This window comes from Dipodomys merriami, unplaced genomic scaffold (assembly GCF_024711535.1).
Source record: "Dipodomys merriami isolate MVZ:Mamm:240054 unplaced genomic scaffold, mDipMer1.0.p SCAF_494, whole genome shotgun sequence".
NCBI classification, from domain to species: Eukaryota; Metazoa; Chordata; class Mammalia; order Rodentia; family Heteromyidae; genus Dipodomys; species Dipodomys merriami.
Genome location: NW_027206062.1, coordinates 789,242 through 815,031, shown reverse-complemented (window position 1 = coordinate 815,031; position 25,790 = coordinate 789,242). Strand labels below are relative to the sequence as shown.

At 41.1% G+C, this 25,790-nt stretch overlaps 1 non-coding gene across 1 annotated transcript; it reads right to left on the bottom strand.

Annotated features, from left to right (window-relative positions):
- Positions 1 to 118: 118 nt before the first annotated feature.
- Positions 119 to 221, bottom strand: LOC138809357 (U6 spliceosomal RNA). The gene has a single exon (XR_011366819.1). It is a non-coding gene; the product is annotated as a U6 spliceosomal RNA (small nuclear RNA).
- Between the last annotated feature and the right edge of the window lie 25,569 nt (positions 222 to 25,790).

Genomic DNA, 25,790 nt, shown 5'->3' with positions numbered 1-25,790 from the left:
TGGAGTCTTTTGAGGAACCTCCATACTACTTTCCAAAGTGGTTGAACAACTTTACACCCCCACAAAGAGTGCAGTACAGTTCCCTTGTGGCCACATCCCCTCCAACATCTGTTGTTGTAAAAGTATGGAATGGTACAGGAATTTGCCTATCATCCTTGTGCAGGGGCCATTCAAATCTTCTCTGTATCGTTCTAATGTTAGAGTACGCCATGCTGAATGGAGCATAGAACATGTTTTATATATAAAGTGTAATTGATTTTCTTAAACTAGACAATTCAACAAAAAGTAAGTATAAAAGAATTTTCATGAAATTTAAAGCCATGTACTTCTTACATAAGCACACATTTAAGAATAAAGTCAAGATTGACATGTCAAAAACAAAATAATTACAGATATTTGTTGTTCAAGAGATGTGTAGGAGGAGGAATTCAATTATTCTATACAAGGCTCCTGTCATAATGAACACTGCAGCAAGTGTTAAGTTTTGTTAAAAGTTTTAATGGTTTAAATATATTTAATTTGGGGAATTTGCTTATATATATATATAATTTGGATTTATCTCTATATTATGATAAAAACTGTTTGAATAATTGATTTATAATATATCCTAGTTTCATATACCAAATTACACTCAGAAAATGGGATATAACAATTAACAAATAAGTCCTGGCAGAAAAAAATGGCACCCCTATACTATGTGACACCCAGTTCTGAGATATTTCATTATGCCTCCATTTAATGAATGTGATTGTTTAAATGTTTCATAAGTACTAATTAAAATTGATCAGTGTATTATAATCTAATTGTTTACAATTTTATCCGAGAATCATTTAAGAACTTCCCATTCAATCATGACATCACATTCCATTGGTATTCATATGGATAGGAATGAGATTCTTAGGATCTCCTGCCATTTGGAGATGGCAGGACCAGGATTCGAACTGTTGGCTCCAGCTACCTCCACTTCAACCCGAGGATAGGGACTCACTGGTCTTTCAAGAACATCAGCAAGACCAATGATTAGGAAGGCACCAGTGGCTCTCAGAAGTCCTCGTTGATACTTACTATAATGCCCGGAGACTTGGAGCCCCCCCAAAAGACCACCAGGGACCAAAGATCAATGCAAGCGGCAATGAGTCTTTTATTGACGAGCTCGAGCACGGACCCCTCTGTGCACTGATGTCCGATTGCAGAGAGAGACCCCAAGCACAGGGTTACAACACTTTTTATATGTTCTTTGGTAGGGGTAAGGCCTCAGTATGTATTGGCAATGAATTAATATACCACGTGGGAAATTTAAATCATAATTCTAGCAGATGATTGGTGCAATACAAAGTGGGAAAAGGGCTGGGGCTAATAACTGGTCAGGCTAACAAGATATTGTGCTCTAAACTAATTAGACTGTACTTCTAGGGTAACTTAGGAGAAGTGGTTGCCAGATGTCCACTATCTCTGACCCCGACCCAGGGGAAGTGGTTTTGCCAAGCAGCCACTATCTCTGATCCTAGGCACAGGGGAAAGTGATCTGGAATGTGTACTTTGTCAGGTACTCCCTGCCAGAGGGTCGTTAATTTCAGCTCCAGATCCAGGAGTGTCTGGGGCTCAAGGGAGGGTAGAATAGCAGCTGCATTCCTCAAGAAGATCTAATACAAAATGCAAATAAAGTTCTATCTGATTATATATATCACACTTCTCATTACAAGGTTGAGATAGGAGGATCATGGTCAAAGTCATCCTAGGCAGAAAAGTCCTTGAGAACCCTGTCCAACTTCAGGGCCAACAAAGCAAGAAGTATAGCCATATGACTCCAGTGTTAGAGGGCTAGCCATCAATAAAGCAGCTCACGGACTGTGCCCAGATCCTGAATTCAAGGTCCAGGAGTGTTAACAAACAACTATACACAACAATCTTTGCAGCCATCTGCCTAAAGCAGGTCATCCTCAGCAGTCTTTATTTACATTTTATTATGAGGCCAATGCAGGAACAGTCACAAACCACGCTGGGGAAGAGAAGATCAGGTTTCTTAGAAGTAACCAATATTCAGAAAATTAAAATTGAGGACATAAAATGGTAGCATACTTATGTAAAAACTACCATTAAGAAAAAGATGAGGGGGCTGGGAATGTGATTTAGTGAGAGAGTGTTGTCTAGGATACAAGAAGCCCTGGGTTTGACTCCTCAGTAGCACATTCAAGAAAAAGCCAGAATTGGTCTTGGATGTCAGGAGGAAAGAAGGGAACACTCCCCAGTCATGAGGCCTTCTGCAGTGTGCCAGGACACCAACATGTTCTTCACACAACCACAGAGCAGGAAGACTGTCTCCCACTTCTCAGTCAGCCAAGGGCCCCAGAGCCAAAAAAAAAAAAACTAGCAACTTACAGATGGCTACCAGTTTTACATTTGTTTTCTTTGCAAGGTGACCATCCTGCTTCTGATTGACACGGTTGAAGAATGTTGGTAACTTGGTATTGCTGAAGGCTGGCGGGCTACCAGGGAAGCCATAGGCCAACATGGCAATATAGGCCCTGAGTTTGAAGCCGGGTCCTGACCCCTACCAATGGATGGAGATCCTATGAGTCTCCTTCTTATTCACTGGAATACCGATGGAATATTATGAATAGCAAGGTTGAATTAGTTGTTTCTGAATACTACTATATAAATAGAGTGATTTTAGTAGGCCAATGGATTTTAATGAATATTTTTGACACATTCAAAGAATACTATTAATTACATGGACACAATAATTCCAGGGCAGTGGTTGATTTAATTAATAATTAAGGATGAAAACAATAATATTGATTACATGGAGGTATACGAAATACCCAAGAATTGATAGGAATGTAGCCTATGTAACCGAATAATGTATAGACATCTCTGGCACTCTATAAAAATCAATATTTATTTGTGTACTACCATCTGCATGTCTATCTGTTCTAATTTTGTCAACTCTGGAGCTGGATCTCAAGTTCTGGAAATGCTTGTGAGCTCAATATGCCTCAGGCTGGCATGCTGACACTCATCCATTCATGAATTGGACCTTGTAGGCTGTGACTTTAGATGCCAGCACACACAAAAATTGAATTGTGGAGTAAGAAGCCAATGGTGACCCATGTTTTCCTTTTCTGTGAAAGACCTGGTATCAGGTGTGAAGTTTCGTACATAGGCAAATCTATATCCTATGTAATAAATGTAATAAATATTTCATGTGTAATAACAGTCAATAAAATATATGGTAAGTAAATGAATAAAACCAAAATAAAATGAATAAGTACACTAAGCACAATATGGGGTCAGCATACGGGGTTCTATTTCAGGGCCTGGAAAGTGCCTGGCAGCTGAATTGCCTAGAAGCTGCTGTGCTGACAGTCATCCATTCATGAATTGAGCCTTCTAGGCCCTGAGTTAGATCCCACCACTGCCAAAAAATGTAATCTTGGAGTAAGAAGCCGAGCGTGACACATGTTTTCTTTTTCTTTGAAAGTGCTTGGTGACAGGTAGGATGTATAATTCAGATGAAAATCTATATGTAATATATGCAAATCTATATGTAATAGGATGTCATAAATCTAAAAAATGTCATAGGTGGAAGAATTGTCACTACAATAAATGAAAAGGAGATTGAATTAGTAGTGAATCATTCTAGGATAAAATTAGACACTAAAATTATAGGATGTGGATTAAGTTTAATATTTTATTATTACCAGAATAAAAATTGCATGGAAACATAAATACCTAATAATTGGTAGTAACACATGATGCATAATTCAACTATGTATATATATCTGTCTCATTCTATTAAATATGAAATTATGTGTATGGATATATGTACATATGTGATAAACAATAAAAGGATATTGAGTAATTTAGTTAATGCTTTATTAATTGTTAACTGGGACACATCATTAATAATTTAATAAGTAATAATTGGTAGTAATATCTATAAATTAATAATATGCAGACATCTTTCTGTGTATATAATGCTTATATACATCAATCTCTATTTATACCTGTTCACTCCTGGGGCTCGGTTGTTGAGTGCTCACCTAGTGAGCATGAAGCCCTGGGCTCGATTCCTCAGTGCCACATAAACAGAAAACCCAGAAGTTCTGCTGTCTTTCAATCAATTGAGTTCTACCCTTGAGCATAAATGCTTAGGGACAGTGTCAAAACCTTTATTCAAGCCCCAGGACTGCCTCCAAAAAGAGGTACAGTGTTCTAACGGCAACTATAGAAGGACAGGACTTCAAATACCACATGAAAGAGCAAGCTAGGAGTCTGGTGCTGACAGCTTCAACATAGCCTGACTTATTCAGATATAAACTGCTGCAACCCAGCTCCATGGGTTACCCCCATCATCCTGGCTTACCCTGGCTTACCCCCGATATCCTGGCCTCTCTGGGGCTTTAAAACTTGACAGGAAGTCTGCTAGACTCTTTGAAATATGGCTCTAAGTGGTAGAGTTCTAGCCTTTTGCAAATGTTATTAGAACAATAATATCCCCAAGCTTTAAGCTCAAGCTCCATGACTAACCCCCCCCCTCCAAAAAAAAAATCCCACTAAACTGTTAGGTGTGAACTTGTGTGGTTTGTGAAATGTTCCTCAAAGAATGGTGATATTGATTAGAGTGCCCTAAGTCTAATGACAGCTTGTGGAACAGAGCTATGTGTGAGTCATCCATAGGGTAGTCTGTGTTGAGTACTGCACATGGTGCTATGTGCTGAGTCCTTCACAGGTTGCAGTGTGCTGAATCGTGCATTGGGTGCTGGGTGCTGAGTCTTTCATAGGATGCTGTGTTCTTAATCATAAAAAGAGTGCCATGTGCTGTGTTCTTCACCAGGTGCATTCTTTCATTGAGTCCTTGTAAGATCTCCCCACTGAGATGATTATGCAGACAAGAATATTGAGGCTCATATATGTATCCATGGCAGGGACAAAATTATGTATTACTGTAGACTAGTGAGTTGTCTACTTCAGACTATTGTTTTGTTTTGTATTTTCTCAGTCATAAACCTTGAAATAGGGGTCTAAGCTCTGACCCTTACCTCTTGGGCTCATGGTTAGCACTCCACCGCTTGGACCCATGGGCCCCTTGCAGCAGATGCCACAGCCTAGGGGTCTATAGCTGAGGTCTCTCATCCTGCCTTCCCAGGAAGCTTAGATCTGAGGATCTGGGTTCCAAATTATCCCAGACACAAAAGGTCCCATGAGCGTATTATCTCCAGTTCACCACTAAGAAACCTGAAGTGGAAGCTAGGTGCTTGTCACTCATGCCTTTCATCCTAGCTACTCAGGAGGATGAGATCTGAGGATCATAGATCAAAGCCAGCCTGGGCAGGAAAGTCCCTGAGACACTTAGCTCCAATGGGCCACCAGAAAAGCTGAAATGGTGTTTGGCTCAAGTGGTAGAGCACAAGACTTAAGCTGAAGAGCTCAAGGACAGCATCCAGGCCAAGACATCAACTCCTACAATAATAAAATAAAGAGAAACAAACTAACATACCTGAAGTAGAGGGCTTGGAATATGCCTTAGGGGTAGAGTGCTTTGCAAATATGAAACCCTGGGTTTGAATTCTCAGGACCACAACAGTAAAAAAAATACTGAAGTAGCTCTGTGGTTCAAGTGGTAGAAAGCTATGATTGTACAAGAGAAACTAGGTACAGTGCTCAGGTCCTGAGTTCAACCTCCAAGAATGGTGTATGTGCCCGTGCCCCTGTGCACCCACGTGCATACACACACACACACAAACACACACACACACACACACACACACACACACACACACACACACACACACACACACAGACTAGAATTGATGCTGTTACACAAAATGGTAAAGCACCGGGCTTCTGCACTGAGCTCATGGTCAGCACCCTGGCCCTGTGTTCAACCCTAAAACCTAGCCACCCAGGGCCCAACTAGGAGAGGTCAAATGTTTCAAAACCTGATGAGATTCACCATCCCTAGATGACAGGGACCTTTGTGATATCAGACATGTGCTTGGATTTCCCAAGCTTCCAGAAACCTAGGAGAGGCATCATAGGCCCATCATCACTGGCAATGAAACAATTAAGTTCAGTGCCCTAGTTGTCTGCCAGAAGGACTCTTGAATTATATTGAGCACTGTATCTGAACACCGGAATATAGTCTCACAAAGGCAGGATAAGTGCACAGGACTTGGCCTGCCACAGGAGGTGGCACAAATGAAGGCTTCTTGTCAAACCAGAACACTGGGAAGAGAGATAGTTTGGGGTACAAAGAGACCTTTTTCTCCTGACCTTCAGAGCCCGCCCAAAATCATCCTCACTATCTGACCCAGATGGAGTTGTTTGTTACACAGCTGTGCAGGAGTGAGGGCTTTTGCCTGCCTGTCCAGACAATGAGAGAGACTTCTTCCAGCAGACCTGGGATGCAGAGGAACCTTCAGGCTACACTGGGAACAGAGAGGGGAGCTCTGTATTATTCACTGTCGTGAAAGCAGTCTCTGTTATGAAATCATTTTATTGAATACAAATTTCCTAGCTTGATGCCATTCATCATAACTACTCTGGAGCTTCACCTCTAGGAATATATCCATACATACCCAAAGACATGGGGGTACAGGCTCTTTTTGAGGGGGCAGGTCCTGGGGTTTAACTATGAGCCTAGGCATTGTCCCTGAACTCCTTTTGCTCAAGGGTAGTGCATTAACTTTGAATCACAGCCCCACTTCTGGGTTTTCCTGTGATCTCTTAGAAATAACAGTGTCATGGATTTTGCTATACTTGCTGGGATCAAACTCAGATTCTCTATACCTCAGCCTCCTGAGAAGCTGGGATTACAGTGAGAAGCGACTGGCACCTTCTTTCTTTTCTTCTTCATTTTTTCATCTGGACAATCTGACTTCTTAACAGGGTCATTCCAAAGTTTTGAATTTATAAATTATCTACCCAATGTTCTTTATAGCTGTTATCTCTGAGAAGGATTTTCTCTCCTCATCTTCTCCTCTCGGTCACAGGTTTGAAGCCAAAAGTGAGAAAAGAGTGTCACTGGATTTGGGAGCAAATGTCCACAGGACACGCACGTTCTGTCACTTAGCATTGAGCTGCAGTAAATTTGCTGTCTCAAGATGAGAGGACCAAAATCTGGAGCGATCCTTATACTGTCTTCATTGCTCCTTTTGTCTATATAATGATCTAATAATTATGAGAGTTGTGTGTCTCCAACCTTATGTATGTAGAACACACTAGACTCGTCTTCATGTATCTCTTTTTCTCTAGTGCCTCTCAAGATTTAGCCTAAGGTTTTGTATGGAGGGGCTCCTTGGTGTCTTCCTGAGGAAAGCCGATTGAATCCTGTTTGCAAGATTGCCATTCAAATTCAGCCTGAGCAGGAATTCTGTGAGACTCTTATCTCCAATAAACCACCAGTAAACCAGAAGTGGTACAGTGTTCCAGAGAGTAGAGCTCCAGCTGTAAGAGAGAAAGCCGAGCAGGATTCACAGGCCTGACCAGGAAGGAAAGCCTGGGAAGCGCTTATGTCCAATTAACGACCAGATGGTTGGAAGTGGAGCTGTGGCAAAGGTAAAGCCTCAGCCTTGGGAAAAACAGCTGAGAAATGCATCGGTTTAAGCCTTAGTAGGGTCACAAAAAATTTTCAGTGCTCTACCTACTTAATCTGTATACTACCTCCCAGAATGCAAACAGACCTTACGCAATGCTTCTCCTTTTATTTACTAATTTATTTTTCAGATATGCTCCTTATGCATACTGCATCATTCTCTTCATTTCAGACCCATGGCTTTTCTCTTCCAGGGTTCCAGGCTGTGTCCTTATATGATACACTGAAGCTCTCAGCAGATTTTATTTACATTTTATTATGAGGCCAATGCAAGAACAGTAACAAACCAGTCAGGGGAAGAGAAGAACAGGTTTCGTAGAAGTATCCAGTATTCAGAAAATTAAACTTGGGGACATAAAATGGCAACATACTTATGTAAAAAACTACCATTAAGGAAAAGATGAGGGAGCTGGGAATGTGGATTATTGAGAGAGTGCTTGTCTAACATGCAAGATGCCCTGGGTATGATTTCTTGGTAGCACATGCACAGAATAAGTCAGAATTGGGACTGTGGCTCAAGTAGTAGAGTGCTACAGACAGTGCCCAGGCCTTGAGTTCAAAATAAGAACTGGCAAAAATATACCTAGGTGTTGAGTCTGTGTCTGTCCAATGAAAGATGAACGGGGTCTGAGGAAAGGTCAGTGCTGCGCTCGCCCGTTCCTTAGCCTCCCTCAGCTCGGGAGACAATCAGACACAGTGGGGAGCCAAATCAAGCAGGAAGAAAAACTCATTTTTTAACAGAGAGCAGCCATTTTTAAAGCCAAAAAGGGTGGGTGGCATGGCAGGGGAGGAAGAGGAACCAATCACTGTCAAGGTCACACCCTATCAGGCAACTAAGCTTTCACAGGCTGGTTCCACACTGAACTTAAGGCAAATTGGGCTCAGCCCACTCTACTCTCTCAGCACCTCTTTGCTGCCCATGTGCCCTGCAGATTCCCCCTCACTTTTTTCTTGTTTTATCAGGATTACATTTGTAAGAATAGGATTTGCCACACAGGGGTTTTGAGGCAAGTCTGGGGGTCGAGATTCACCAGACAAGGATAGGGAGGGCCCTTGTGCATGATCCAAGAGCCTGTCCCAGTTGCCTCACATCCCCACCTAGCACAGTAATAAACATCAGTCCCACCACAGTTAGAAATGTCCGAAGCAGTTCAATTATTTCCTGGGCATATATAAAAGTCAGTATCAGTATCTCGTAAGGTTGTCCTCTTTAGAACGTGGGAGCAACCTGGGTATTGGGAGTTCCACACATGTGGCATGGTACATCCTCGTGGGCCCCCACACTTAGGCCGTTCTACTATAGTCCAGAAAAACAAGGAAAATTTAAAACAAACTGCAGACATAGCAAAGCAATCCTGGGCACCTGGTGTCTTTTAAGTAAGCAAGTTCCTTGTACATGCTTTTAAGCTAGGACAGGGGTCAAAAGGACCTTTGAGCTTTACTGTCAATGGCTCCCAACATCATCTCCCCCATCTTTGTTTAAAGAAGCAAACCCACCTGTCTTACATTGGATGGATTGCCTTATCTGCCTTACTCGTCATCGGGAATTTCTTCAGAGTGAAGCTGAAGGCCCTGTATTTAGGTTGGTTAGACTGACACTCCCTCTTACCTGTCTCTGGCTGCGATTCCTCTAAAGGGAAAATTCATTCACTTGGAGCTTGATCTTATGTAACAGGCTGGCTAAGCTCAAACGAGTTTTGCAGTGTAGGTATAATGCAAGGAAGGCATAGAAAAACCATTAGCAAAAGCATTACCAGGCCAGGAAATGTCATTACCAGTCCTTTAACATTAGTGAAGGATGGAATAGCAGTCTTTGCCACTTCAGAGTCCAGAGGTGGGGCTTGTAACAAAAGGTGGTTGTTTAACAGTAAGTATAGATACAATGCCGCCATACAAGCAATTAGTAAAAGAACAATTAAAGCAGGTAATATTAAAATGACATACGGTGATCAAAATGAAAGTCAGGCCACCAGGTCAAAGGGACAGCTTCTCTTGTGGTGTTATTGATGATTTCTGCATTGCCAGTGCTGATCACTGCCCAGGTCAACTGTTGAAGTTGATGCAGATTCCGTAGGTCCATTGCCAGGACTGGGAGTGTCAGGACAGCAAACAGCTGGAGTATCGCCATCTGCAATTGTTAGAGAACACAAGAGCTTCTCAAGGGCTGGTTGCCCTTGGGGATAGTTATTAGTTATCTTTCTGGATTTTCTCTTTTAAACACAAGCCTAGCCCATGGCTGTTTTTCTTTCCTTGTTTGTTAGTTTATCTTTGGGCATCCTCTTGTATCGAGGAAAGGGGTAAAAACTTAAGGTTCCTGGCAGGGATCCAAATGGGGGCTGTCTCCCCTATGGGAAAAACACATCCAAATCCCCTGCCCATAGTAACTAGGGGGTCAGGTCCCCTCCATTGTCATGTCAGGGGGATAGAAAAAAATAATCTTTTACAACCAAGGTATATTCTGATGGTACAGCAGGAGTCCACGGCATGCTTCTTAGGGGCGTTCTTATTAGCTCCATCCTTTCATGTATCTTATGTAGATGTTGGAGCATATGCCAAGCCCAGGAGGCTTTTGAAATAACAAATATTGGTGTTAGATATGGTCAATGGTGACTGCTCCATCCAGATTGGGCTTCCCGGCTTCCACCTAATGGGAGGTACTCCGGAGGAAGTGACATTTTAGGGTTGGTGGTGCACCTGAGTGGGTCCCCTATGTTCTTCTCTGTAATTATGAAAGTTACAAAAATCCTTTTCCTTAACTCCCTCTAGAACCTGTTTAAGCCTTTGTGCTTCATCCCCATCCAGGATATCATCATAGGATGCTTGATGGTCTGTAGTGACCACAGCATACATTTGTCTTAGCATGTCTTGTCTTAGTAAATTGGCAGGGAGTTTTCTTTGCCACTAAAGGGCATATCTTTTCCTGTTCTCCATCTGGGCTAGTCCATGTCATAAGGGCAACCGTCTCTTGGAACTGGGTGTTGCCCTCTACCCCCAATAACAGGGGCCCAGGTGAAAGCTTCCAGTTCAAGGGCACTTCCTCCTCCCTGAGTATGGTTCAATCTGCCCCCAGTGTCAATTAAGCAGTGAAACCTCTTTCCGCCTACGAGAATACTCATTTTAGGGCAGAGTCCTTCCACCAGGGGGACGGTACAATGGGCCTGGGTCACCCTGCCACAAGGCTGCCTGGGCTTCTCAGCAGAGGGGGTTACTCCTTGAGTTAGCGGGACTGGAGGATGCCCCTCTCCTAGTTTAAAGGCTTCCCATCTAAATCAAACTTGTACTCCTCCCTGCCCGTGGGGCAGAGTGTAGGGGATGGTTTGCCCCCAGGCCGATTGGTGGGGGATTGTTGTAAACAGTCCCTCTTAAAGTGCTCTTCCTGCCTGCATTTAAAACAAGTCCTCTCCCAGATGATCTTGGGGTTCCTTGGCCCTGGGCTGCCAATGCCTGGGTAATAGCCTCAGTCATTGCAGATGTCTGAGCCTTTAAAGCTAAAGCTAATGATTGGAACTGGTGCTATTGTGTTCCCACATCCTGGGAGGCCACCACCCAGCTGCCCAGAGAACTCTCTCTCAATCCTATGCAGGCCATGCTGTGGTCTGCATTCATCCCTTCCCAGACCAGCTGCTTTACAAACTGATCATGGAGGTTCCCTTCCGGCAGCTTGCTGTGAATGCTTGATTGGATTCGGTCTATGAAATCTGGTAGAGGCTCACCCAGTTTTTGTCTCACTCCTGCTATGGGGGACTCAGTAGGCCTATCATCCAGTTTGTACCACGCAGCAAGTCATGCCTGCCTCACCTGGTCACAGTACGGGCCAGGTATTGTGGCCTGTTGGATGTCAGTGGAGTACCCTTCCCCCATCCCTGCTAACATGGCATAAGTAACAGCTATCGCAGGTTGAGCTTGCCAGTTATTCTCCGCCCACACTCTGCATTCCTCCTCAAAAATGCACACCATTTAATAAACTGAGAACTAGTAAGGACGGCTTTGGCCACATCCAGCCAGTCCTTAGGGACACATGGGTGATAAGCAATGCCCTGTAATAGGGTCTGGGCCCAAGGAGAGTTTGGGCCATCCTCTGCCACCGCCTTGTGGAGCTCTTTAAGATCCTTAGCTTCCCATGGATACTACTCCAAGGGCCTGTTAGCCCCTGGTGACAGATTGAATGGATACGCTTGGGGAAGTGAATCCCGTGGCCTAGAGTCCGGGTTCTCGGGTGGCCCTTACTTTCCAGGGTAGGTCTTCCAGTAGGTTACTTCCCCACCCCTTGGCCACTCCATGGGATAGGGGTCTGGGTCTTGCAAGTCCCTCTCACAGGTCTCGTAGGGTGCCATACCTCCCCTCCAATCTGGCCTATGACCGTCAGGATCACCCGACTCAAAGGGGTTAACTTTCACCCTCGTTTTGACTTCCACTGTGCATGTTTCAGTGCCCCTCAAGTCAAGGAGAACACTCTACCACTTGAACCACAGTGCCACATGGGGTCTTGTCGTGGTTCACTGGAGATAGGCATCTAAAAGGCTTTCTTTGATTAGGCTTTCTTTGAACTGTGATCTTCAGCTCCCAGCCACCTGAGATTCTCAAGTTCCATGTGTGAGCCACTGACATCTCGTCTATTGTTTTTGGCAGTCCTTGGGATTGATCTTAGGGTGTGGGTACTGTCTGTGAACTCCTTTTCTTCAAGTTAGCCACTTGGGTCACTCCACAGCTACTGGATTTTTCTGAGTATGGGACACTGAGGATTAAACCCTGGCATTCATGCATGCTAAGCGAACTCTTTACCACTAAGCCACATTTCTAGTCTCACTCTTACAATTTTATCCCTCACTAGATTTACCCAGATCCTGGGTTCAAATCCAATGCCTGGAAGAATAAATATCACCAATTGCAAGCCAGGGAGCTAATTTTTTTTTATTTTACTTTTCTCAGTATGGGCTTGAATTCAGGTTGTGGCAACTCTGCCTCAGCTTCAATCACCCTAGGCTGGGGTACAGCCACTAGACCTAGAGCTACTTCTGGGATCCTAGACCCCCAGGTCTTGCAGGGAAAGCTATGCACAGAAAAAATGTGGCCTTTTTATGTTTTCTTCCTTTGCTCGGTGACCCTCATGGGTCTGAATGATACTATTGCAAAGGGTACTTCACCTTGCATTGCTGTAGGCTGCCAGAATATCTGGGAAGTCATAGGCCCACGTGGCAACCTAGGCCCTGATTTGAATCCCCCTCCTAATACCAACCAACGGCAGGAGATACTAAGAAAATGATTGCCATCCATAGGAAGAAAAATGGAATGTTATCAGTGTCAAGGTTCAATGAGTTGATCATGAATGATGCTCCTATAAATTTAGGCAGCATCATTTCAGGAGGCTAATTGATTTTATTTAATATTTATGAAGCATAAGAAGAATATTATTACAGGAACACAATAATTTCAGGACAGTGATTGATTTCATTACTAGTATAAGGATGAAAACAATAACATTAATTACATGGACGCATGATTAGCACCCAGGAATTGATAGGAATGCAGTCTATATAACTGAATAATTTATAGACATCTCTAACACTCTATAAAAATAAATATTTATTAGCGAACTGCCATCTGCATGTCAATCTGTTCTTATTTTGCTAACACCTGGGGCTTGATCTCAGGTCTTGGGAACAGCCGGTCAGCTCAGTTTGCCCCAGGATGGAGTGCCGACACTAACCCATTCATTAATTGGGCCTTGTAGGCTTGTAGGCCGTGAATTCAGATGCCAGCACTCCCCAAAATTGAATTGTGGAGTAAGAAGTTGATGGCGACACGTTTTCCTTTTCTGTGAAAGTCTTGGGTGTCACGTATGAAGTGGAATACATATGCAGACCTATATCTTATGTAATCAATGTAACCAATTTTTATGTGGTATAATAGTCAAAATAAATTGTCAATACATGAATAAAACAAAAAAATAAAATAACATCACTGAATGCAATATGGAGTCACCATATGTATATAAATATAAATCATATATGTAAATTGTACATGAATAGGATGTTTTCTAGTGGTGGGGATCTATTTCAGGCCTAAAGAAAAGACTTGAATTTCTTGACTTCAAGGAGGCCAGCTTCCACTTCCCACACAGTGCAACAGAGTTACCAAGGCCATAGGTTCCAATCCCAGTCCTGGCAGAAAAATGGCACCTTTATATTATGTAATATTATAGTAATTCTTAGGTATTTCATTATGCCTCCATTTTATGAATGTGATTGTTTAAATGCTTCATAAAGCATTAATTAACATTGATTAGTGTCCTATAACATAATTGTATATAATTTTATCCTAGAATCATTGAAGAAATGCTCTTTCAATCATGACATACATCATATTCCATCGGTAATCATATGGACAGGAATAAATTTCTAAGGATCGCCTTCCATTTGGAGGTGGCAGGACCAGGATTCCAACTGTGGGCTACAGCTCCCACCACTTAAACCCAAGTATATGGAACTCACCAGTCTGTCCAAGAACATCAGTAAGACCAATGATTAGGCAGGCACCAGTGGCTCTCAACAGTCTTCCTTGATACTTACAAGGCTATGATGGGAGGATCATGGTCAAAGTCACCCTAGGAAAGAAAGTCCAACTTCAGTGCCAACAAAGCCAGAATCCCTGTGGCTACAGTGTGGAAGGCCAGCCTTGAGCAAAAGCAGCTCACAGACTGTGCCCATATACTCAGTTCAAGGTCTGGGACTGGGAACAAATAGCCATACACAACAATCTGTGCAGCCATCCGGCTAAAGCAGGTCACCCTCTTGTCTCCAACTGAATTGGACATTGTTCCCTGGGAAAAGGGCTGGGGGAGCTGCTATCTTCTTGACTCCTCACATACTGTTTGCATCACAGGATTCTGGCCACACCCTCATTCTTTCATTGTTCTTTATGACCAATGAGATACAAGAATGGTGCCACGCCCACATTCCATGCTGCCTGGTAGCACCTGGATTCCCTCTGTTACTTTACACCATTACCAGGAGTTGAGGAAGGTAGAGATGGCTGAGTGGTGAGAAGAGACACAAGGTGACTGGAATATAGAAGGAAATTGAGATGCCTGCCTATGCCCCAGCCCCCTCCCTGCCTTCCCAAGGTTCGGAATTTCAAACATCAGGCAATTGCACACTGCCAGGGCATGTAAAGCCCCAACCTGTTCCCTGGGCCTGGTTCTCTTCTCTGAGGCCATGTGTCTGCAATGCCACTGCCATCGCTGCTCGCCCCACCTGGAGCAGCCTCAAGCAACTTCTCCCAGGAGCACTTGTGAGTGGCTGCCGCAAAACCACCCCTACCCCGGGTCAGACACCCCTCTGGGGGCACCATGACCCACTACTTGTGTCCTCTCCCTGTCTGTGAGGAGCCACCTTTCTGTCTTGGGCATTTCTGAAGCAGAGCCTCAATATATGCTCTGGCTGGACTGGATAGAGGTCCTCATATCTGTGACAGGTATGCTCCACCAGGCCTGGTACTGTATAGTTGGAATGGTAGACATGTAGCAACATAAGCAATCATTGATTTAGATGGATTATCCCTAACTTTTAGTCCACAGCAGCCGAATCTTTTTTTTCTTTTTTTTTTTTTTAATTGTGAAAACATTGTACAGAGGGGTTAAAATTATATTGGGAAGATAATGAGTACATTTCTTATCAAGCATTGTAGCCTCCTACTTTGTTTCCCCTTCCCATCCCATCCTCCCCCCGGCACCCTGACCCGACCTTCACCTCCCCCTACCAAAGTGGTAAAGTTCATTTTTGACATACAAATTCTACGTCTCATTGTTGCAATGGGTCCACCTGTAATCCCTATTTAAACGATTTGTTTTTTTCCCTTCCCCTCCATAAATTATAACATCAAATACAGTGAAAGCAGGGATTGTACCGTGAGGGAGTGACATAAAAAGCAACAAAGAAATAATCTTATAAATGTACTAGAAACAATAGTATGAAAGAAAAAAAAATTTGAATACACACCTTAGGGTTCATTTTCCTAACATGAACTTTTCTGCTTGACTCAGATATATACTAGTTATTGAAAATAAGGGAAACCATGGGACCTATGTTCCTTTGGGCCTGGCTTACTTCACTTACTATAATTTTTTCCAAGTCTTTCCATTTCCTAACAAATAGAGCAAGGTCATTCATTCTGATGGAGGCATAGAATTCCATTGTGTATATATACCCCATTTTGTTGATCCATTCATCTACCGAGGGGCATCTCGGTTGGTTCCATATCTTAGATATGGTAAAAAAGGCTGCAATAAACATAGGTGGGCTGGTAGCTTTAGTGAAGTCTTGTTTGTGAACATTTGGGTAAGTGCCCAAAGTGGGATTGCTGGATCATAGGGGAGCTCTATTTGGAGTCTTTTGATGAACCTCCATACTGCTTTTGAAAGAGCTTGAACAAATTTACACTCACACCAACAATATAGTAAGGTTCCCTTCTGTCCACATCCCTTCCAGAATCTGTTGTTATCAGAGTTCTTGATTATAGCCATTCTAACTGGGGTGAGGTGGTATCTCGATGTTGTTTTGATTTGCATTTCTTTTATGGCTAGAGAGGTTGAGCATTTCTTCATGTGTCTATCGGCCATCCTCTTTTCCTCTACAGAGAAGTTTCTCTTTAAGTCTTTAGCCCACTTATTTATTGGGCAGTTGTTTCTTTGAAGATTTGTTGTTGGGGGAGTTAATTTTTTGAGTTCCAGTGATGCTTTAAATATGAGACTCTTGTCCGTTGTATGGTTAGTGAAGATTTTCTCCCAATCCATGGGCTTTATAATGATCGTACTAGTTATGTCCTTTGCCATTCGGAAGCTCTGCAATTTCATGCAATCCCATTTGTCCAACCTTTCTTTGATTTCTTGTGTTTCTGGGTCTCTATTAAGAAAATTTCAGCCTGTGCCAAGGAGACCTAGGATTTCTCCTGTTCCCCTCTAAAGTTTTCAGAGTGTCTGCTTTGACTCTGATTTCTTTGATTCATTTGGATTTGATTCTATTGCAAGGTGATATATAAGGATCTAGTTTTAGTTTTCTAAAAGTAGGTAACCAATTTTGCCAGCACCATATACTGAAGAAGCTGTCTTTCTTCCATTCAATTTTGTTAGCTCCCTTATCAAATATTAAATGGCTATAGGTATGTAGGTTCATTTCTGGATTTTAAATTCTATTCCATTGGTCCTGAGGTCTGTTCTTGTGCCAGTACCAAGCTGTTTTGATTACTATGGCTTTGTAGTAGAGTTTGAAATTCGGTATTGATATTCCTCCAGGACTGTTCTTTCTGTTGAGGATCATTTTTGATATTTGAGGTCTTTTATTTTGTCCCCTATGAATTATTGGATTGCCTCTTCTATTTCCTTGAAGAATGAGGTTGGAATATGGATGGGTATCACATTGAATTTGTAGAGAGCCTGGGGAAGGATGGCCATTTTCACGATGTTGATCTTTCCAATCCAGGAGCATGGGAGTTTCTGCCACTTTCTAAGATCTGTTTTGATTTCCTTTTTCAGGTTTTTAAAATTTTCATCATAGAGGTCCTTCACTTCTTTGGTTAAGTTAATTCCTAGGTATTTTATTTTTTGTGGACTATTAAGAATGGAGATGCTTTCCTAATTTCAGCCACACTTTTCTCATTGTTGGTATAGAGAAAAGCCATTTTTTTGAGGGTTAATTTTATACCCTTCTACTTTGTCAAAGTTTTGAATCAGCTTGAGGAATTTGGGAGTGGAGTCTATGGGATTCTTTAAATACAAGATCATGACATCTGCAAAGAGGGAGAGTTTTACTTCTTCGTTCCCTGTTTGGATCCCCTTTAGGTTTACATCTTGTCTTATTCCTGTAGCTACGCATTCTAATGCTAGATTGAAGAGAAGTGGAGAGAGTGGACATTCTTGTCTCGTTCCTGAGTTAAGAGGAAATGGCTTATTTTTTCACCATTAAGTATAGTGCTGGAAGTAGATTTGTCATATATAGTCTTTATTGTATTGAAGAAAGTTCCATGGATTCCTAATTTTTCCAGATCCTTCATCATAAAGGGGCGCTGGATCTTGTCAAATGCTTTTCCTGCAACTATTAAGATAACCATGTGTTTCTTATCCTTGCTCCTGTTGATGTGACCCAGCTTTGCATCCCTGAAATTAATCCTATTTGATTATGGTGTATGATTTTTTGGATGAATTGTTGAAGTCGATTGGCCAAAATTTTGTTGAGAAGTTTTGCATCAATGTTCATCAAAGAAATGGGTCTATATTTATCTTTCTGTGATGAGTTCCTGCCTGGTTTTGGGATGAGAGTTATGATGCCTTCATAGAATAAGTTCAGTAGTGAACTTTCTCTTTCAATTTCATTGAAGATTTGGAGGAGTATTGGTGTGAGCTCTGTTTTGAAGGCCTTATAGTATTCTGCTGTAAAGCCATCTGGGCCTGGACTTTTCTTAGGTGGGAGGTTTGTTATTGCTGTTCCTATTTCAATGCTTGATATGGGCCTGTTAAGATGGTTTAACTCCTCTTGGTTTAGTTTCAGCGTGTCAATATTTCCTAGGAAAAGGTTCATTTCTGCTAAGTTCTCAAACTTATTAGCATGAAATTTTGAGAAATATTTCCTTATAATGTTCTGAATCTTGGTTGATTCTGTGGTGATGTTTCCATTCTCATTTCTGAGTTTATTTATGTGTGTTCTTTGTTTTTCTGATAAGATTTGCTAAGCGTCTGTCAATTTTGTTAATTTTTTGGAAGTAACAAACCTTTGTTTTGTTGCTTCTTTCTATGATTTTTTTTGGATTCTAATTCATTAACTTCTGATTTAATTTTAATTATTTCTTTGCTTCTACTGGATTGGGGTGTATCTTGGTGCTCTTTTTCAAGGAGGTTTAGATGTGTCACTACATTGTTGGTTTCATATCACTCCAATTTGTTGATGTAGGAACTCAGAGCTATAGACTTGCCCCAGAGTACTGCCTTTGCTGTGTCCCAAAGGAGCTGGTAATTTATGTGTTTTTGAACATTTGAATTTCCTTTCTAATCTCTTCTATGACCCACTAGTGATTCAGCAGTGTGTTCTTCAGCCTCCATGAGTTACAGGATTTTCTCTGGTGGCTTTTGGTGTTGATTTTAATTTTATTCCCTTGTGGCCTGAGAGAATGCAAGGTATAACTTCAATGTTTCTGAATTTGGACAAGTTTGCTTTGTGGACTAAAATGTGTTCTATTTTGAAAGATGTTCCATGTGCTTCCGAGAAAAATGTGTATTCTGATGCTGCTGGGTGAAATATTCAGTAGATGTCTGTGAAATCTAGTTGATCTATGCAGTTTTTTAGATCTACAGTTTCTCTGTTGAGTTTTTGCCGAGTTGATCAATCTAGTAGGGAGAGTGGTGTGTTAAATTCCCCAACAATTAGTGTCTTTGTATCTCTGTGAGATTTGAGGGAAAGTGCTGTTTCTTGGATAAATTTGGGTTTTCACTTGTTTGGCGAATAGATATTTAGAATTGTAATATCCTTCTGAAGGAGAGATCCCTTAATTAGTATGTAATAACCTTCTTTATCTCTTCTCACGAATTTTAATTTGAAGGCTCTTATATCTGATATTAGGATTGCAATTCTCACCTGTTTATGGGGGCCGTTTGTTTGATAGATTTGTTCTAGCATTTCACATTCAAAATGTGTTTGTTTTTATGGGCAAGATGTGACTCCTGAAGGCAGCAGATAGAAGGATCTTGCTTTTTAATACAACTTGATAGTCTAAGTCGCTTAATTGGAGAGTTAAGTTGTTAATGATGAGATATAGGACTGAGGTATTTTGGAGTACCTGTCATTTTATCCATCTTCTTGGGGGCTGCGTCTACTGGGTTCTTCTTATGGTTCTTGGATTCTCAGTTTGGGTGCGATTTCCTGGCATTTATTGTTATCTCCTTAGTTTTCTATGTGTTGGACGTCTTTAAGAATGTTTTGTAGAGCTGGTTTGGTGGAGATATATTGTCTTAATTTTTCTTTTCTATGGAAGGTTTTTATTTGACCTCCAGTTAAGAAGGAGAGTTTAGCTGGGTACAGAATTTTGGTTGATAATTGTTTGTCTTTAGGGCATGGCATACATCATTCTAGGCTCTTCTTGCTATGATTTTTTCCGCTGAGAAATCTGAGATGATTCTAATTGGTTTCCCTTTATAGGTGATTGATCTTTTCTCCTTGCCAGTTTTAAGGATCTTTTCTTTGGGCTGAATTGATCCTGCATGGATTATAATTTGATGGTGGGATGTCTTATATTGGTCTGGTCTTTTTGGAGTTCTAAAAGCTTCTTGTATCTGAATGGCCTATCTTTTTGCATGTTTGCGAAGTTCTCTGATAGGATCCTGTTAAACAAATTTCCTAGACCATTAACTTCTGTTTCTAGGTTCCCCTCTACACCCATTATCCTCAGATTAGGCCTTCTGATGGTGTCTTCCCAGTGTTGAATAGATCTATCATATTTCTTGGATTTGTCTTGGATGGTGGTATGTCCTTTCTCTATAATACCTAGGCTGTCTTCCAACTCCGAGATTCGATCTTCTGCATGACCTAACCTACTATCAAGACTTTTACTTTGTTTTGAATTTCTTTTTCTTCTAGTTGGTCAGCTTTGATGGCTTCAAATTATTTGTTGGAGCATTGTTTTAGATCTTGTGTGAACTTCCTTACTTCCTTAATTTGGTTTTCAGTGTTTATTCTCAAATTATTTAGTTGATTGGTTATTCCCCTTCCTTCTATTGGGTTCCATTCAGCATTCCCTTTGTGGTCTCCCTGACATCTTTCAGTTCTCTGTTTATGGATTCCATGAATGCCTTTAGTGATCATTCTGCATTCTCATCCCGCTTTCTCAATTCCTGTATTTCTCTCTGATTAGCTTCTTCACGTTCACGCAGTTCCTGTAGTTCTCTTTGAGTGATCTCAGCCTGCTCACGACATTCCTTTATTTCTCTTTGAGTGTTCTCAATCTGCTCATGCAATTATGTATCAATTTTTGAGTAGCTTCCTCACGCTCATGATATTCTTGTATTAAATTTTTTTCCTCCTCTGTCTCCCTATCACGCTCATTCAGAGTCCTTTGCAGGTTTTCAATCTTTTCATTGACCATAATTACCAGTAGGGTTTGTAGAGCTTTTGGGGACCTCTCCTCTGGATTATTGATTATCTTTTCTGACCCCTGATTATCATGAGTGGGAGTTGAGATACCCGGACTTGCCATTTTTCTTGTGTTTTTCCAGGTTGCTCTGCCAATTTGGGATGAAAGTAACGCTGATTTTGTGCTAGCACACTATTTTAAGGCAAGCATCAACCAAAGTCTGTAGTTTTACAGTCAAATATCTGCAGATACAATCTAGTTCAACAGATACACCAGATACACCAGATACAACAGATACAAACAATTATGTATTAAGGGGCTACGAACCACAAAGATGAATTTGGCAAAGAGAAATTATTATTTTTAGGGTGAGATATGGGTAAAAATCGGCATATACGGATGTGGAAATGCAGTGGGAGAGTTAAATTAACTAAATCCTAATCTCAAAGCAGGAAATAGGTTGGATAGAATGATAGTAGAGAGAGAAAATAAGAAGAAAGAGAAAGAAAAGTTAAGAAAAAATAGAAAAACAAAAATTAAAAATTAAGAAGTGCAACATTTAAAAATTATGCAAAATGAAAACATAATATTTAGAGAAGAATATGGATAGAATAAGAGAAGGGGAGGGATATAAAGGAGATGTGAAAAACTTAAAAATAAATATGCTTAAAATATTATGTACGTATAAAGAGGTAGTACCGCTATTAAGGAATTTAAGTCTAAGAGGTTTTAAATTGAGTAATAAATTTCTGGATGAAGTGTGTACACATTGAGATCTAATAATCAATTATTGGCATATCTGAGGATGAGCAGAACAACAATTAAGTCACGCAAAGAAGAATGAAAAAGAAGAAAAAGTGAAAAGAGTGAGAAAGAAAGAAAGAAAGAATCAAATGATCAGTAGAGCTAAACAAAAAAAATTAAAGAGAAAAAAAAGTACACACACATATCCTCTAAAATAAAAATTATGAGAGGAAGAAAAATTAATAGAAAAAAATTCAAGTTAAAAATTAAAAATTAAAAAAAAACTTTTAGAAAAAATTTTTTATAAAAGGTAAAAAAAAAGAGTTCGTTGATTTTTTTTTTGGGGGGGGATTGGAAGATCCTGTATCTCCCTTCTGTCCTTAACCTGTCTCTTGTTGGAGTCTCTGGTCTGCTTGTGGTTTTTGATTTTCCTGTGGCTTGAATTGTTTCTTAAGTCAGTTTGAGCAGGCAAAAAAAAAAAAAAAAAAATCACAGCAGTCGATTCTTGACCACAGGTGAAGCTCTGAGTAGGGTCACAACCATTAGACCTCATTCTCCTCAGAGGAGTTATGAGGAAACAAGGGATTTATACAGAGGGATCTCCGGAGCATGGCTAGGTACAGAGGGAGCAGCCTTTAGATTAGGTTCTCCGCAATTCTGTGAGCAAATAACAGGAAGGTAGCCGGAAAGGGCTCAGGTGGGGCTTGTTAATTTTGTAACAGATGTGGGATTATGAAACAAAACATTGCTCTCTTTCATAATTACCCTATACCCATGAGGAAGAGGATCCTTCACTCTGTTGAGTTTTGTAGCTGGTGAAACCAAGGCAGAGAGAAGCCAGGTGACCTAGTTATGACTTCAACTTCACAGGAAGCTCTGCCTGACTTCGCTAACTTGCTCCCTAGGACAATGGGTGCTATTCAATCCACTTCTTGTTGTAGGAAGTCCACTTCTTGTCAGTCGTGGGGCTGGAACTCTAGGCATAGGTGATGTTCCTGAGAGCCTCAGCAAAAGGCTAGTGCTTTACCACTTGAGCCCAGAGCACTACTTCTGATTTTATGGTGGTTCTTTGGAGTAAGAGTCTCACAGACGGTCCTGCCTGGGCTGTTTATGAACCATGATCCTCACATCTCAGCGTCCTGTGTAGTTAGGATTAGAATTCTGAGCCACTGGCACCAGACTTAATTGTAATTTTGACTTTTTTTCTCTATCTCTCACAAGAACTGTTTGAATAGGTGCTGGAGCAGGGGGCCCAGCATCCCCATGTGGCTGGAACCCAAGGAGGCCCTCTCATTCTGGAGGTTGGCTCTGGGTCAGGAGCTGTCTTGCTCAGCTTGTTGAAACAGCTCCATGAGATAAGCCCCTCTGTTCCCTGGCTAGACAGTGACAGTTCTTTATTGTCCATCCAGCCTTACTAGACTTATTGTATTGTATTGTTTTCTACATCATTTTCTAGCACCTGGACAAAATTATGATACGTAGTTACGTAATGAAAATGTATTGCTATCTTAAGAAAGTTATTTAGGGCTCTGGGAATGTGGCTTCATGGTACGGTGATTACCTACCATCCATGAAACCCTGGGTTCAATTCCTTAGTAATGCATAAAAAACCCCACTGGAAGTGGTGCTGTGCCTCAAGTGATAGAGAGCTAGCATTGAGCAAGAAAAAAAAAGCTCAGGAAAATTCCCTACCGCTCAGTTTAAGCCTCTCGACTGGCAAAAAGAAAAAAAACAAATTAAAAAAAAACACACAAAAAAACAGTAAATGCAAAATAAATAACCCATACTTGGAATATATAATTGGTCCTTCCATACTGACACCTGATTCATGTACTTTACTTATATGAGGATACTGTGTTGAAAAAAGTTTTGTTCATTAAGTCACAGCAATTAATGCCAGGAATGTGCTTAGATGTCAGTTAAAGTTTAATTCTGGAAATTCAACGATTCCAGAATTTGTGTCATCACTGATAATGACAAAGAGAAGGGTAGGCTATGTGTAATCTTGAAAGCTTTTTGGTCAATTATGGCACCAAAAAGTCAGAGGCTAATTAAAAGTTGTGACAGAAAATAAAGAATAACTCCAGATGGAAGGAATAAATGATAGTAATTAAGGTATACCAGAAACTGTTCTTGAGAACCATTTTTGGTTATTGTAGAACTAGTTGTCAACTAGGCTTTTCCTCATTGCCTTTAGCATTCTAAATCTCTTAGGCTAGCTCTTAATCTCTGTTTGAAAAATGTATCTCCTTCTATGCTATTCTTTCATACCTTATCTCCTTTGCTTTCTAAAAATCTTATTATTTCTATATTTCTCTATTTACATTTCCTGAAACTAAATACACCTATAGAGATGGCAGAGGATGCTAATGTAAGAGTCCCATAGCTCATCAGTCATTAATGTTACAAAATGGAAAAGGAGGACATATTTATTGCCACTTCAATTTTTCTGAAATGCTGCAATGTCATCATTTGGTTAAAATTTCCATTTTTTGTCTACACAGTGTCATTCAGTGCACATAAATGCAAATATGAGCCAGGAACTGGTGGTTTACTACTTTAATCTTAGCTACTCAGGAGGTTGACACCAGAGTATTGTGGTTCAAAGCCAGCCTTGTCAGGACAGTCCATGAGAGCCTAACCTTCAATTAACCACCAGAAACCCGAAGGTGGTGCTGTAGCTAAGCACCCAGGATCAGAGTTCAAGCCCCACAACCATCAAAAAAGGTGAAATATGACTTTAAGTTTCCCCAAAAGGAACGACAAGATCAATAATCTTCCCAAGCAAAAGAAAATAATTCCAAAATGATTCAGTGCACCTACTTTTGCTGAGTTATGTTATGGATTATTTGCTGGACATATTCTCCAAAAACAAATCGTTATACCAGGGATACAGGTGGACCCATTGAAATAATGAGATGTACAAGTTGTTATGTCGAAAAACGAACTTTACAACTTTGGTGGGGGGGGGAGGATCAAGTGTGGGGAGGGGGTATATGGGAAGAGATGGGAAGGGGAAACAAAGAGGAGGCAACAATGATTGATATGAAATGCACTCGTTATCTTGCCCATGTAATTAATTCCTCTGTACGGTATGCTCATATTAATAAAGAAAGAAAAAATTGTCAAATATTACCTTTACAATAAACTTCATCTAAATTTTCTTTTTGAAAAGAGAAGTCTATACAGTTGATGTCACTTGGCTTTCTTACTATCTTTGTTTAAAGCCAAACCAGGTAGGAGAGTCTGTCAAACTCTTATCTGTAATTACACAGCAAAAAATACACAAGTGGAGTTTTGGTTCAAGCAGTAGAGTACTAGTTTTGCGGGTAGGTGAGCAGGAAAGAAAATTGTTCAGGGACAGGGTCCAACCTCTGGGTTCAAGCCGCAGAACCAACACAAGCTAAAAAAAAAAAAAACAGATATTTCATTGGGACCTTCCTTAAAGGAGTACTGGTCTGAAAAGTGACTCCTTTTGCTGATCATACGCACTAGATGCTTTTTTGGAATCCTTATTGCTCTAGAGAACTCAGGACCAAACTAAAGGAATTGATAACTGACTAATGCAACAAAAGAATCATCTCAGGGGCCAGGCACTGGTGGCTCACGCCTGTAATCCTAGCTACTCAGGAGGCTGAGATCTGAGGATAGCGGTTCAAAGCCAGCCCGGGCAGGAGAGACCGTGAGACTCCTATCTCCAATAAACTACCAGAAAACCGGAAGTGGCACTGTAGCTCAAGTGGTAGAGTGCTCGCCTTGAGCTGAAGAGCTGAGGGACAGTGCCAAGGCCCAGAGTTCAAGCCCCATGGCCGACAAAAAAAAAAGAAAAAGAATCATCTCAGGGGTGAAATATCCATTCATAAAACACTTTTAAACTAACATGTCTTTGTTTCTTTGCAGTAGAATTTTTTTTGGAGGGGGGGTCCAGTCGTGGCCCTGAACTCTGGGCGTGGGTGCTTTACCTCAGCTCTTCAACTCAAGGCTAGTGATCTACCAATTGAGCCACAGCACCACTTCTGGCTTATTTTTGCTTATGTGGTGCTGAGGAATCTAACCTAGGGCCTCAGGCAAGCAAGGCAAGTGCTCTACCACTGAGCCACCTTCCCAGCCCCTGCAGTAGATCATATTTAAAACAACGTTATTTCCTTTTGTTCTATGCGAGCCATCAAATGGCACATTATATCTTTTTGTAATTCTCTCAAATAGAAATTTACAGAAAAGTTATATATGAGTAAAAACACACTAGAAAAAGTCAGGGACAGAGTTTCCTTCAAGCCTTCGGATTCTCTTCTTTTACAGTAAAAAGGAAATCACAAGTTAATTTTAACTTTGTCAA